Here is a 14,407-nt window from a genome sequence, read left to right as displayed (position 1 = left end):
AAACTTTGGTATCGTTGGATGGCGGCGAGCAACCTCTGGAGACGAGGAGAGTCTTGGGTCGTCCAGTCTGGCGGGAATGGGGAGTTGATCCAGGCATTATCGACAGTATGAGATTAGATCTGAAGGAGATGGGATCAAAATCAATAATTAATCTCTGTACAACTACGAGTACACAAGGGTGTGCGGTAGAAAAGGTGTGGCGGAGCACTTACCTCTCTGTGTGAAACTGACTGCTGTAGTTCGGAATCAATCCAGGTTGCCAGGGGAGCGCTGGCAACTCTAGAAGGATAAAGGCGGGCCCGGGGGGAGTGACCGGTTCACGTGGTATGGGAGGGGGCGGGCGGTGTGGTGGAAAGGGCGTTGTTCGAATGACGTGTATAACCACATCATCACGAGGGCGGTGTATGGGGGCTGGTCAGGTCTCTTGGTGGAAGAGACATAGATCGAATCATGGCAGGACGAAGGAAAGGGCTGTATATGAGAACCTAAGTAGAAATGCAAGTTAGTATCATTCCATTGGTGCGAGTGTTTGTGGCATAGCATGCAACACATGATCAGGGTCAATAACGCAATATTTGCTAAGTAAATAAGCATGGAAATTCAATTGGCAATGACAGTAGACTTAATAGTTAACATGGTTACTGTTGTCATAGGCAAAGATGGTGACAAATTGTTGAATCAGCGAAAAAATGGCTAACGCATTAATACACATGGGTACACAAATGAATAACGGTAGTACAGAATAGAAACGGACATTGTGGTACAAGATCAATATATAAAGACAAAAAATGAGAATGAGTTCAGAGTAGAAGCGGACATCTTGATGTATGAGAAATGTTAAATTGGCAAAAAAGCAGGGAACAGGTGTGATAAATCGAGTCAGAAGAGGAGAGAGAGCTCATATAGACACAATAAGGATTAGGGAGATACATAATGGAAGCATGTACTGGAATGACCAGAGGACAGGATAATCAGATCAAGATAAAATCAAGGGGGTAGGTAGACAAGGAAATGGTCAGATGGCAATGGTACTGTTCCATTTATCTATAGTATTCAATCCATTATTGACGGAATCACAAAGTGTCATCCATTTACATTCGCATTTATTGACGCCATCCTCAAAGAATTTGTTCCCCTAACCGTCACCTTCATCCGTGATACCACAGACCTAATAAACACCGTGGAAGACAGACCATTTAATAGAGAAACCGACTTAATGGCGGGCTTGGACATCGAATCCCTGTACACAAATATTCCACATTATGAGGGATTACCAGTGATCAAATCACTCCTCCTCACCAGACACATGCCCACTAGGATTCCTACTGAATTCATTTTGGATCTGCTACGCGTAGCTCTCCAAAACAATTATTTTCTGTACCGAGAAACCTTTTATTTACAGATTAAAGGAGTCTCCATGGGGGCATGTTTTGCCCCAAATTTTGCAATTCTTTTCGTACACCACATGGAGACAACACACATTCTACATGCCAATAACCCTTTCCTGAATAACATCAACCTATGGCGTCGTTACATAGACGATATCCTTGTCCTTTGGAACGGAACAAGAGAGACACTGATTGCCTTTGTTGACTGGCTAAACCATTCCCAACAACATCTGCACTTCACCTGTGACAGCAGAAACAACGATTTACCATTCCTAGACGTCACTATACATGCGGAAGAAGGCAAACTGGGTACTTGCCTCTTCCGTAAGCCAACAGAGAGAAACACGCTCTTACAGTATTCAAGCTACCATCCACGTGGACTAAGAGATGGCCTCCCCTTTCGACAATTTCTCCGGATTAGGAGAAATTGTAAGTGGCGAAAGGACTACTTTTGTGAAGCTGAAATCCTGGCCAATAAACTGATTGCAAGAGTATATCCCAAACGTCTCATATCAAGAGCACGTAAAAGAGCGTGGTATTGTCACAGATAACACCTCCTTACCACCCAACCAAAGAAACATATCAAAAGGATTCCTTTTGTATCTAGATTCAGTCCGAGCAGCAACCAAGTGGCCAAAATCATAAGGCGAAATTGGCCAATACTATGCCCCTTTAATTCATTCAAAGAGGAACCGCTCTTTTCCTATCAAAGAGGTGATAACCTGGCATCGCACCTCGTACACGCCATCACATGGCCTGAAAAACCTCCCGACAGACATACTATCACTGCTGCGTGGGGGCTCCCACCGGTCATTGGACATTTCAAATGCCAAAATTGTTCTCTTTGTGATCTTACATCTAACACCAAAGTTTTCCTTTACAAAGACAGAACCCACAAACTAAAACATCACACCAATTGCAGATCACAAAATGTGGTGTACGTCATCCAGTGCCCCTGCAACCTTTTTTATGTGGGTCAGACCACCCAGACTATAAAGAACAGAACCATCCAACACAAGAGCTGCATCCACTGCAAAGTCATCACGGCACCTCTGGTTTCCCACTACTTGGACCAAAAGCATCTTGACACTTACATCATGTGGCAGGTGATAGAACAAGTCACACTACCCCCCAGAGGTGGAGACATCAAAACCCTCTTGAACAGATGCAAATGTAAATGTATGACACTCTATGATTCCGTCAATAATGGATTGAATACTATAGAAGAATGGAACATTCTGGAACCATTGCCATCTGACCATTTCCTTGTCTACCTACTCCCCTTGATTTTATCTTCATCTGATTATCTCTGTCCTCTGGTCATTCCAGTACATGCTTCCATTATGTATCTCCCTAATCCTTACTGTGTCTATATGAGCTCTCTCTCCTCTTCTGACTCGATTTATCACACCTGTTCCCTGCTTTTTTGCCAATTTAACATTTATCATACATCAAGATGTCCGCTTCTACTCTGAATTCATTGTCATTTTTTGTCTTTATATATTGATCTTGTACCACGATGTCCGTTTCTATTCTGTACTACCGTTATTCATTTGTGTACCCATGTGTATTAATGCGCTAGCCATTTTTTCACTGATTCAACAATTTGTCACCATCTTTGCCTATGACAACAGTAACCATGTTATTATTAAGTCTATTGTCATTGCCAATTGAATTTCCATGCTTATTTACTTAGCAAATATTGCGTTATTGACCCTGATCATGTGTTGCATGCTATGCCACACACCCTTGCACCAATGGTATGATACTAACTTGCATTTCTACTTAGGTTCTCATATATAGCCCTTTCCTTCGTCCTGCCGTGATTCGATCTATGTCTCTTCCACCAAGAGACCTGACCAGCCCCCATACACCGCCCTCGTGATGACGTGGTTATACCCGTCATTCGAATAACGCCCTTTCCACCACACCGCCCGCCCCCTGCCATACCACGTGACCCGGTCACTACCCCCGGGCCCGCCTTATCCTTCTGGAGTTGTCAGCGCTCCCTGGCAACCTGGATTGATTCCGAACTACAGCAGTCAGTTTCACCCAGAGAGGTACGTGCTCCGCCGCCCCTTTTCTACCACACACCCTTGTGTACTCGTAGTTGTACGGAGATCAATTATTGATTTTGATCCCATCTCCTTCAGATCTAATCTCCTACTGTCGATACCGCCTGGATCGACTCCCCATTCCCGCCAGACAGGACGACCCAAGACTCTCCTCGTCTCCCGAGGTTGTTCGCCGCCATCCAACGATACCAAAGATCGTCTCCCCTTACTTACACTCTTCAGGTGAGCCATCACACCAGTCCAGTTCTCCCAGTTCCCCCTTCCCCCCTTCCCCTCGACTTATGGGCCTCCCCCTAACTTATGCACCATCCTTCCAGACTCCCCCTTCATCGATCCTTTCTGAAGTGACGCGTCGATTCAGAGACCAGCCCCGACCCGAAGGTTCCCTCCACTCACCACGCATATCGTGCATTCAGGTGAGCCTCCACGCTAGCCAAGCTCCCCCATGCCGACCCTTCTCCAATAAGCATTTTCCCGTTTACGTAGGGTATCTCGTTCCAGGTTCACCCTCCAACCATTAATCAAGATTGGATCCTTGGACCGATGCTGCCCGGCTTCACTGTCCAGCGCTCATTAGAAGTGATCTGCTTCCCTCGTATCCATTGCCATCAGGTCATCCTCTGCTCCAGAAACACGGCCCCCCTACCACTCCACTTACCACGCATATACCACCTGCTTTTATCCAATTGCTCCACCTTGGATACTTCAAGGTTTCACGCGCCCCCAATATATAAACACAGCGCGATGTCTCCAGCTTCACTCCGCTTACCATTACCACCCCAATTACCATACGTTTGCCACCTGCTTTGGACCCATGGCTCCCCCTTGGATTCTTCGAAGTACCACGTGCCCCCCAGTACTTGACTCAGCGCGATGTCTGCAGCTTCACCCTTCCATCCGCATTCCACATTCCGAATCTTGAATAGCACCTAACTGCATTGCTTTTCATATATACTACCTGTCCCTTCTCATGCACCGCCCCTCTGCCTTTACCCCTTGCGGGCTTCCCACTACTAACCCTTCTCACCCTCCCCCTCCCCTCTTTTCTCAACCCCCATGTACAGCACTGCTCATCACTCAACCCTGTCCTGAAGAAGATACCAATTCAAGAGGATCAAAACGCCGTTGACCACTCAGCGCAATCCAAGGCGCAACATACAATGTGGTTCATCTAAAAATACAACTAACCCATAGTACAACCAAAAAGACCACAATTCAGCTGGAGCCATATTGTTGCTTCTTGTCACTGTATATATTCATGCACTGGTCACCCTGCGCCTTCTTTTGCTGTTCACTTTGTTACTTGCGTCGCCACCGTGTACATCACTAGCACTACTTGAGCACCATGTAAAAATTGTTTACATTCCCGAAACAACTGTAACAAGTTCTCTTCTTGTTTTGGATAAACATGATGCCATGAGCACATTTACAACTAAGAATGAGTCTCATTTTTCTTGTCTGATAATGTTGTTTAATATATCCTTCGTACTTGTCTACAAATAATACCAGTTGGGATACCATATGTTTATATTATATTACCTACCCCAATCCCAACGTGGTTGATGGGTTTTTGCTCCTGTAGTTTATACATGAAAAAAAATAATAACACTGTACAGCCCATCTGCAGTAGCCAACTTGAGTGTCATATAAATCTTTTCACTTTGAAGTTAGAGAAAGAAAAGTGAACCAAGAGAGAGAATGGCGGCGGCTGGGTAAGTTTGACACTGACACACACACACACACTCACACTCTCATAGATGTAGAAAAGCCACCATTTTTTTCCCTTCAAAGTGGACAGACCAAATAAAAAAAAGGGTAATCTTGTGCGCTCGAACACCAGTTAATAATCGATTCCCTTGCGATCAGTCTTATGTTCCTTATTGGTAAGCCAAACGGTCAGTGTATCTTTTAATTTCCATCAAACACTAGCAAACAGGCGTTTCGTCTCTGGACATTTGTTTTCCATTAGACTTCTCAGGGATTAATATACAATTCAGTCTTATTGTAAAATGATAGATACGATTCCTCAAACAATGGCCCTGAGGCTGAAAACATACTACAAAGTGAAGTACAATCTGTAAAAACAATGTAAGAACTGGAAATTCCCATAAAGGTATATGTGTAAATGAGCATTCCAAATAAGTGACCAAATTAACCAATTGTAAATTAAAGGGAACTGTCTTATTTATTGTGATAAAATAATTATATTACATGGCACACCATAAATAATTGGCACCCACAAAACGAGTCATAAAAGAATAAAGTGAATACATAAGGAAATAAACCCTACATTTTTAATTCCTTATTGGAGTGCTCAAGATTGCCTTTTTTGTAAAAGAAAAGTAAACACCAAGCGTCATGGAAGACAGAGCCTGACATTTGACCTCTGTCTTTGAATGCACAACAAATGTTTATGGAAATCGAGCACTGATCCAAGAATACAGGGTTTGAGCAACTAAAGGTACGAATGCAAGCTCGACTGCCTAAAACAAATAGAGCCAGCAAATAGAAAGCAAGCATATGTGAGTTACAAACCACAAACCAAAAGCAAGCAGCAGGTGGAATGCATTCCTAGGGAAGCTTTAGAAATGTTCCCAAGATGTCATTAGAAAGCTAGATGGCTGTGTCTGGTAGGTTTCGACTAAATAAAAAATGTTTATTCATTGCATGGATGATAAATTGCTATTACGACTTGCAATTACATCTTTTAAGTGACCTGCAAATATGTTTGAAGTGCACAAAGCTCTGCATTTTGATTTTTATGAACAATAAACAAAGGCACTTAAAGAGACATTCCTTTCACAAATCTGATGTAAGTATTGCACACTTATCCCTCTCCAGGTGAACTGGAAGTTTCTGCAGCATGGTATATCTCAGGTCCCAAGTACATGGCATTTTGCCAATCTACTATTCCCTAAAGATAGCAAGAGCGTGCAGAAGATGTTAAGACTGTACAAGAAATTGTTGAGGAAGTTAAACTTAGTAACCACACAGAATGACTCAAGATCTACATTCTTTAATCCCCATTTCCTAATACAAGGTTCTATTTTGTTGCTAGCAGTTGTTTCTAGTCATCCACTGAGGTCCCTGTTTGCAGATAGAATGCCATCTTTATATCCATGTCCTGTCTGCTCAGATCTGGTGCTGAGCAAGCATAGTCAGCGCACTGACCTCTCCCTTCCTCCGCTCTCTTTTAGGGTGTGTATAAATGTGACTGCAGGACATGACATATGTGTTCGAGATCCTTTTAAATGAGCAGAGGTAAGCCTATGAATGGTAATGGCCAGGTATGTTTTAAGAAATTAGAAATAAATTGCAGGCAAGCAGAAAAGATTCAATATTATGTAGAAGTGAACTGCAACAGGAGAGATTAAGGAAGGGATCAGAAATGAGTTAGGGAAGAGAAACTGAATACACATGAGGTTGGAGCACAACATGGATGATAGAATAAACTAGGATGTGGTCCTGGCAAAGAATGTAAAAGAGCACAATGGAAGAGAGGAAAGAATCCATTGTAGGAAGGCCAGTCCCTCACAGCAGTATCCTGTAGTGAATTTATTGTGAATCTGAAGGCGGGCACTGTCTGGTGGCAGCGTCTGGGGAATCATTTATTTATTGTATTATATTTTGAAAAGTCTTGTGTCTGCGTTAGCCAGACCACAGAGCAATTTTCCTTTCATAATTGCTGTAAGAGCATTGTGCACCAAGGGGCCGATTATGATTGCAGATAATCCGCATCCTCTGGGCCGACGGAAGCCACCGCCGGCCCGGAGGATGCGGATTATCCGCTGCGGACTGGAAAAAGACTGCAGACTGGAAAAAGACCCCGCCAGATTAGGATGGCTGAGGGATCTATTTTCCGGCCGCCGCTTTTCCGCCGTGGTCGCCTTCCGACCGCGGCGGAAAAGCTCTAACATGGCTGGCTGTGTCTATCAGACATCACCAGCCATATTAGGATAGCTGCGGTTATATGCCTTTCCACGGCGGCATTTCCGCCGTGGAAAGGCATACGTTGTTGTCTTCGGTGGCCCGTTGCGGGCCCCCAGCGGTGAAGGGGAGGTGGGGGGTGCACATGGGGGGTACATATGGTACCCCCCTGCCTTTGCGTGAACGAAGCGGCAGGCACCACGCGGTGCCTGCAGCTTCGTGCATGCAAAGGTAAACATGCATTTTTTTTAACATTGCGGCGTGTGCTGCTTCAAGCAGCACCCGCTGCAATGTTAAAAATACAGGATGTGACCGCCAGGGTGGCGGTCACATCCTAATTAGCACGGAGGGACCGCCGCTGCCCCTGCGGATGGTCCCACCTCCTCTGGGGTGGCGGACGGACGCAGGCCCGTCCACCATCCTAATAGGCCCCTTGGTTCGTTACTTCTCCTTATGCCTAAGCATGGCTTTGTGTGTATTCACATTACATGTGTGCGCTATTACCATGGTTTAAGTGTGCTTATGTGTGACATTCCATGCCTTTTGTGTAACACTTAGAGTGAAACTTAATTGTGATTAAAACCAAACACACCATTTTTTTTTTGTATTCATATCAGAAAGTATCGCCATTGACGCAAGATAAAGCTCTAAAAGTAACTGGCACTTTTTTGTTCAGATGTTCTTGCTTGTAACGAGGCAGGCGACCTCCCACCATCAGCCTCGGTGAAACCTGCACACTGGAGGTGTAACTATGACAACAGCCAACCTTTCCCTGACTTCTTCCACATTTGTAGCAGCTGCTGAGCTCAGAGGAGCTCTCTAAAGTGCGTTACAAAATGATCCAGTGCGGGAATTATTAACGGTTTGTGTTAGTCTGACTCGTGATGCGTGCCACATGACAGGCCTGTATTTTCCTTGGCCAGGGCCGGCTCTAGGGCGGTGCGACCGGTGTGACCGCACCGGGTGCTGACTTCAGGGGGGGCGCATGTTTGCAAGTTTATTAGTATTTTTAAGCAACTGCTGCCACGTTCATTTGCTCCAGGAATTTCCAACCAACAAACAAATGTCAGGATAACTCCGGGGATTAATGTTCTTCCTGAAAAAGATTTAGGGCTAGATGTAGGTAATGAAAATTTACCGATTCTGAAAACCGAATTTTACCGATTCGGTATTTTAGAAACGGTAAATGCAATGTAGATAAAAATTCGGTAAGTATTACCGAATCGGTACGATTCGGTATTTACCGAATCAGTATTTACCGATTGGGTAATTTCCATTCATTCCTATGGGCCTGGAGGCCCATAGGAATGAATGTGAATTACCGAATCGGTAAATACCGATTCGGTAAAACAGGGAAACATTCAAGGGTGGCAGGGTGTCACATTGACACCCTGTTGCACCCCTGAAAAGTACTTAGGGCATGTATGTGTGCCACATGGCACTGTTGAAAATGCTCAGATTTGCATTTTCAAAGGTATTCGTTATTTACCACCAACTAATAGTTGGTGGTAAATAACGAATCCTTAAATGTAAAAAGCACTCACTTGAGTGCTCTCTACATTAAGGATTCGGTAATTTACCGAATCCTACTATTTGGCCACCTACATCTAAAAAGCCTAATTCCGAACGGTAACGGCCGAAATTCGGTAATTTCGGCCGTTACCGACCGGAATTAACATCCTGATTCATCATAGGGAAGTTTTGCGAGTCTGAAATAGCGAATCATAAGGAATCGCTATTCCAGACTCGCAAAACGGGATTCATGTAGGAATAGCAATATTTTTTGCGATTCCTACAGATTCCTTATTTGCGATTAGCTAATTGCTAATCGCAAATAAGGAATAACTCCCCATTCATTCCTATGGGCCTAAAGGCCCATAGGAATGCATGGGGAGTCATTCCTTATTTGCGATTAGCAATTAGCTAATCGCAAATGAGATTGCGATTTCAAGGGTGCAGGGGTGTCCAAAGGACACCCTGTAACACCCCTGAAATGTCAAATTACACAGATGTTACACACACACATGTCCAAAAGACATGTGTGTGTGTAACATGCAACTTAGAAAAATGCTTTTAAAAGCATTTTTCTAAGTTTTCGCAATTTACCACAAGGTTTGACCTCACGGTAAATAGCGGCCCAAAATTGCGATTTCGCAATTTGAAAATGGATGATGAATTGCATTTAAGGAATCTCAAATAGAGATTCCTTAAATGTAATTCCTCGCAAATTTGCGAATTCGCTATTACCGATTTTTGCATTTGGGATGATGAAACCCAAATGCAAAAAATGCGCTCGCAAAGGGCCAGATTCTGAGAATCTGGCCCTTTGCGAGCGCAATTCTCCTTCATGAATCAGGCTGAATGTTTCCTACATCTGGCCCTTGGAGTTTTGCTTAATTGAGGGTGTAGCACAGAGGGTAATACGCCTGTTGCAGAAAACCAGTACCGAGCAGATTACAAAGTGCATAGAACTAAATAGGTCAGAGGGTTACTACTTTTAAAAGAGACAGAATTTTGTTACCTTCAATTTATACATTCGAATCCAATATTAGGATTTTAATTTATATAAATTGCAAGTAACAAAATGATGTCTCTTTTAAAAGCAGTAAACCACGGACCTATTTACATTCTATGCACTTTATATTTTTACTGAACTATTAACTTTTATCAAAGAACTGCATGCAGGCTGCAAAGTATATATTTGAGAAAAGATTAATGTTGCAAAATGTATTAAATCGGGCAGAAATCTATTCTCATTATTAAAGAGAACCCCTAACTATGTTGTTTCTTTTTAAATTTGGAGTATGTGCCTTTATAGACCGAGCACTATTAAACTACACTGCCTACCAGTGTTGATGACATGTGAATCCTACCCCTTGGAGTCATTTGTCTTATGTAACATTTCCTATACGTTGAGTTACACGTATGATTTATTGCGTCTGTTTAATGTGTGCCTGATGCAAAGTGCTCTGACGCCCTACACTGGGGAGTGGCGCTATATATGCATCTGAGCGAAACTGGTTATGGAGACTTGGGTACTGTTAGGCTATTGGGCCCTCTTCTCTCTAGTGACGAAGTTCCTGTGATATGTGGCATCTGGCTATCCCAGAGTGCCCCATTCTTACACCTTTCAAGATAGTATGACTCTTCCTCTGACGTCAGGAGCAGAGTAGCCCGCCTTAGAGGTGTGGCTACCAGTGAGCTACATGCCCACGGGAAAAGTGGTTTGGACACAGGTTTCCCTTCCTTAGCTTTGTCTCCTAATTGTCTGCAGGAACAAAAGGCATCCTGCTCAGGGATGTTGTCACAAGCGACCCTTCAATGGCGGCTTTGCCTTTGAAGCCTGCTTTTTGGACTAACACTCTGAGTGGCTATCCTAGAAGTTGAGGTGACATCTCGTTTTGTGGCAAATGCCTTTGTTCCCAGGCCTTGGAACTGTTCACATGTCTCCCCAGGCAGTCAGAAACTTGTCTATGTGTCAGTGCCTTTGTGAAGCTACTGGACTAGCTGGAGTGCTGAGTGGCAACTTTCTAAAAGTTGCTTAACTTTAAAAATGAATTTAAATCTGGTCTTGGCATCATGCCGGGTCTAATGTCACAATTAATTTGATACCTTAATTGACTTTGTTAGGTTGTCCCATTCAGAAGTTAGCCGGACTGGGGCGCCAGCCGGTAACCCTGTGGTAATCAATCTTTCCACAGCAAAACAACAATTTGAAGTGTTGCTGCCAAGGCATATAGAAAATCATATGTCTTAATAATATATAGTTCCTTTCCATAGCACTCTATAGGCCTTCTTTAGGGGAGTCTTGTATATATTACTTAAGAGAAGTGGTGGCTTTGCCGTTAGGTGTAATGGCAAAGTCCAACTGGCAGTTTCACACACTGTCCTGTCAGTCTGCGGTGGCAGGCTAGGGTTAATATTGGCTCCGTCACATGCAGGGTGGCACAACCAGTGCTGCAACCCTGGAGGAACACTCTGTTCTGCATGCCCTAGGTATCTGGTGTACCATATAATAGGGACTTTTAAGAAAGTCAGTACTTGCCAATTGAGTGTATCCAATTTAATATAATTTGGTATAGGGTTAGAACACTGGCACTGAGGTCTGGTTAGCAGGCCTCACTGCACTCTCAGAGTCGAAACACCAGCAGCATCAATCCAAATATGTGGGGGTGAACATGCAAAAAGAGCCATTTCCTTACAACAGGATATTCGGCCAACATCAGGTAAAGACTGTGATGGTCCTATTAAGAGCTGCTACAACACTCTTTGTCATCCCGGCGGCGCTAACTGACAGTTGAGGTGGAAGTGACAGTCTTGCAGGAGGGGGAGTGTCAAGCAGGAACTGGAGCATGCTTACCCCTACATAAATTTCATTAGCCACACAGCCATACTTACGTATAACCTAGCCTTTTCTTGCCATGAGTGTGCAAACTTCTTTCTCTTCAGCTACTAGCAATGCAAGCTATTTATTCAGCCTTCATTGAGAAAGAGCTTAATAGTCCCACAAGGCTCCTGGCTACCTGGTTTCTTTTTTCTCCTCCTTTCACAGGACAAGGTTGCTGCCCAAAGAATGGAGGCGCATAAGTCATTGATGTACCTGCCTTGTGCCCTCCTGCATTTTCTCATTCCAACTGACCAAGAATGCTCTTCTGAGCAGGATATTCATGTCATGACTCTGACAGATGTCGTACATTATAGAGATGTTGCTCATCAAGAGAGTTCTAGATTTTTGTTAGGTGATACATATATACCCCAAGTGGCACTCAATTGTTTAGGATTACTACCTTACCCATGACCTAGCCGGAGTAAGATTAACAGCTGGTGGAAGCTGACCTAAAGTAATGGAGTAAAGACCTTTTTAGATTCACTCTACTGTGGAGACTGTCTAATGGCTCTCCCTGAGTACATCTGTGAAGTGTGTTATATCTGGGCCACACAATTCTCCCAGCTACTAAGGGTTGTGCGAATAGTGATTTGATACATGAATGATTGGAGACCCCCATTTGGGGTCCCCTGGTATTTATGGAGCCCCGCACTTGTAGGGTGCCCTATAAGATGTAGTTCTAGTCAGAGCTTCTGTCTCCCAGTGCCTGAATATCCATCTGTGTTCCGCCACTTCCTCCATCTTTGTTGCTTTGAATGGAGCAGGCTTTAGCATCCACCCCGGCTCTGGAGCACGCAAATGACTACACAGAGCTCTGTAATGCATGTCTTTACTCTTTGTCATGCAACCGCTAACTGAAAGCACTGCATCATAGATTTTATTGCTCAAACCCAGACACACCCAAATACCTCCCAACTGATTACCTAACTGTGTAAGGAGTCTGTCTAGGCCCACAAGGGTCCTACTGCAAATGATCACACAACATTACATTTCCCCCTTTGATAAATTATAAATACGGACAACATATATACATTACAGTTTCTCGATGAGTCGTTGAGGTGCTCACATCAGTCTTCCAGATCAAGTCGTATAAGGTGAAGGAGTTGCATTGTCACCTGGCATCATAGATTTAGACTCAGCTGCTTGACTTGGTAAACTTGTATCCCTCGAAGGTCTGGAACCAATGAACATCGAGGTATATGCTTGAAATGTGATGAGTTTCTAGTAATGGACTTTCTGGGACGTTGAGCGGTCACCATATATTCTTTACTTGTCACGATTCTTAATGCTTCAACATCAAATGGAGCATCAGACTTGCATTTCTGTTTTTGTTTCACTAGGACCCAATCTCTTTCCTTGCAAAACGCGTCCGAGGTGCAAGTGCACTTATCTGCATATGCCTTTATCTTTCTCTTGCAAGAAGTGTCCACGATATGAATCTCAGTGTTTAGTACACGGCTCGTGGTCCATTGTGGTAGCTTTGTCCCAATGGTTCTCCCAAACAGCAGGGTGGCAGGACTTTCACCTGTTGTAGGATGGAGAGTTGAACCATAGGCATGAAGGGCTGGACATAAAGCTTACTTAAGATCGATTTCTTTCTAGTGCAGCACACTGAACGACTTTCTTCAGGGTGCCCATGAATCATTAAACAACTCTGTTTGCCTGTGGTCAGAGAGGCGTACTTTTCTGATATTTGACATTCAAGCAATTAAGAAAGACGTTAAACTCTGCTATTGAAGAGTGGAGCATTGTCAGATTTGAGAATGGAGGAAACACCCCACTCTGCAAAAATATCACCCAGCCTCTCAATGACTTTGTCATGTGTGGTCTATAATAGATCTTCCACTAAGGGAAAACATGGGTACTCACCAATAACAACCATGAGATGATGGCCATTGCTTAAAGGTCCAAAGAAATCAACTGTCATTTTCACCCATGCTTGTTAGGAGGTTCAGACATATTTAGTGGATGCTGAGTTGTGATTGTAGACAAGCAGTTACACAGGTGACATGCTTTCAATTCCTTCTTGACTTATCTGTCAAGGCAAGGAAACCACACTCAGTCTCTGAGGGCTCTCTTGGTGGCTACAATGCCACAATGTCCTTTTTGTGCCAGTTCATTGACTTGTTGTCTCAAGTTCTCAAATATTACAATTCTCTAACCTCTTAGTATGATACATTTGTGAGTAACAGAAAGTTCTTCCTGCTCATTTTTTAACTTTTGATATTCATTGTCGTCTGTGTGAGGTTGACTATGTTTTCTCCATGTTTGTGTTGCAATTATATCCTTAAGTGTGAGCATGTCTCTGTCTGTATTGGTAGCAGCAAGGATCTGCTCAGTGGATAGAGCTGCATGGGTGCTGGATTTTTCTGTAAAATTGATTTATGCTTCAGCCGCCTTAGACGTTGCACTGTATTGCTGTAACGTCATTCGTGATAAGTAATCTATGAGGCTGTGATCCTTCTACCTCTTATGCACAATAGTGTAATCATACTCTTGCAATCACAACCTCCACCTCTTTATCAAGGGGGCATCTTGGCTTTCGGATTTCCAAAAATGGTGATAAATGTCTGGTGGTCAGTGACCAGGGTGAAATGCTTTCCATACAGAAACACATGAAAATGTTCTCA

This window comes from Lissotriton vulgaris, chromosome 5 (genome assembly GCF_964263255.1).
Source record: "Lissotriton vulgaris chromosome 5, aLisVul1.2, whole genome shotgun sequence".
Lineage (NCBI taxonomy): Eukaryota > Metazoa > Chordata > Amphibia > Caudata > Salamandridae > Lissotriton > Lissotriton vulgaris.
Note: the sequence above shows the minus strand (reverse complement) of the source record.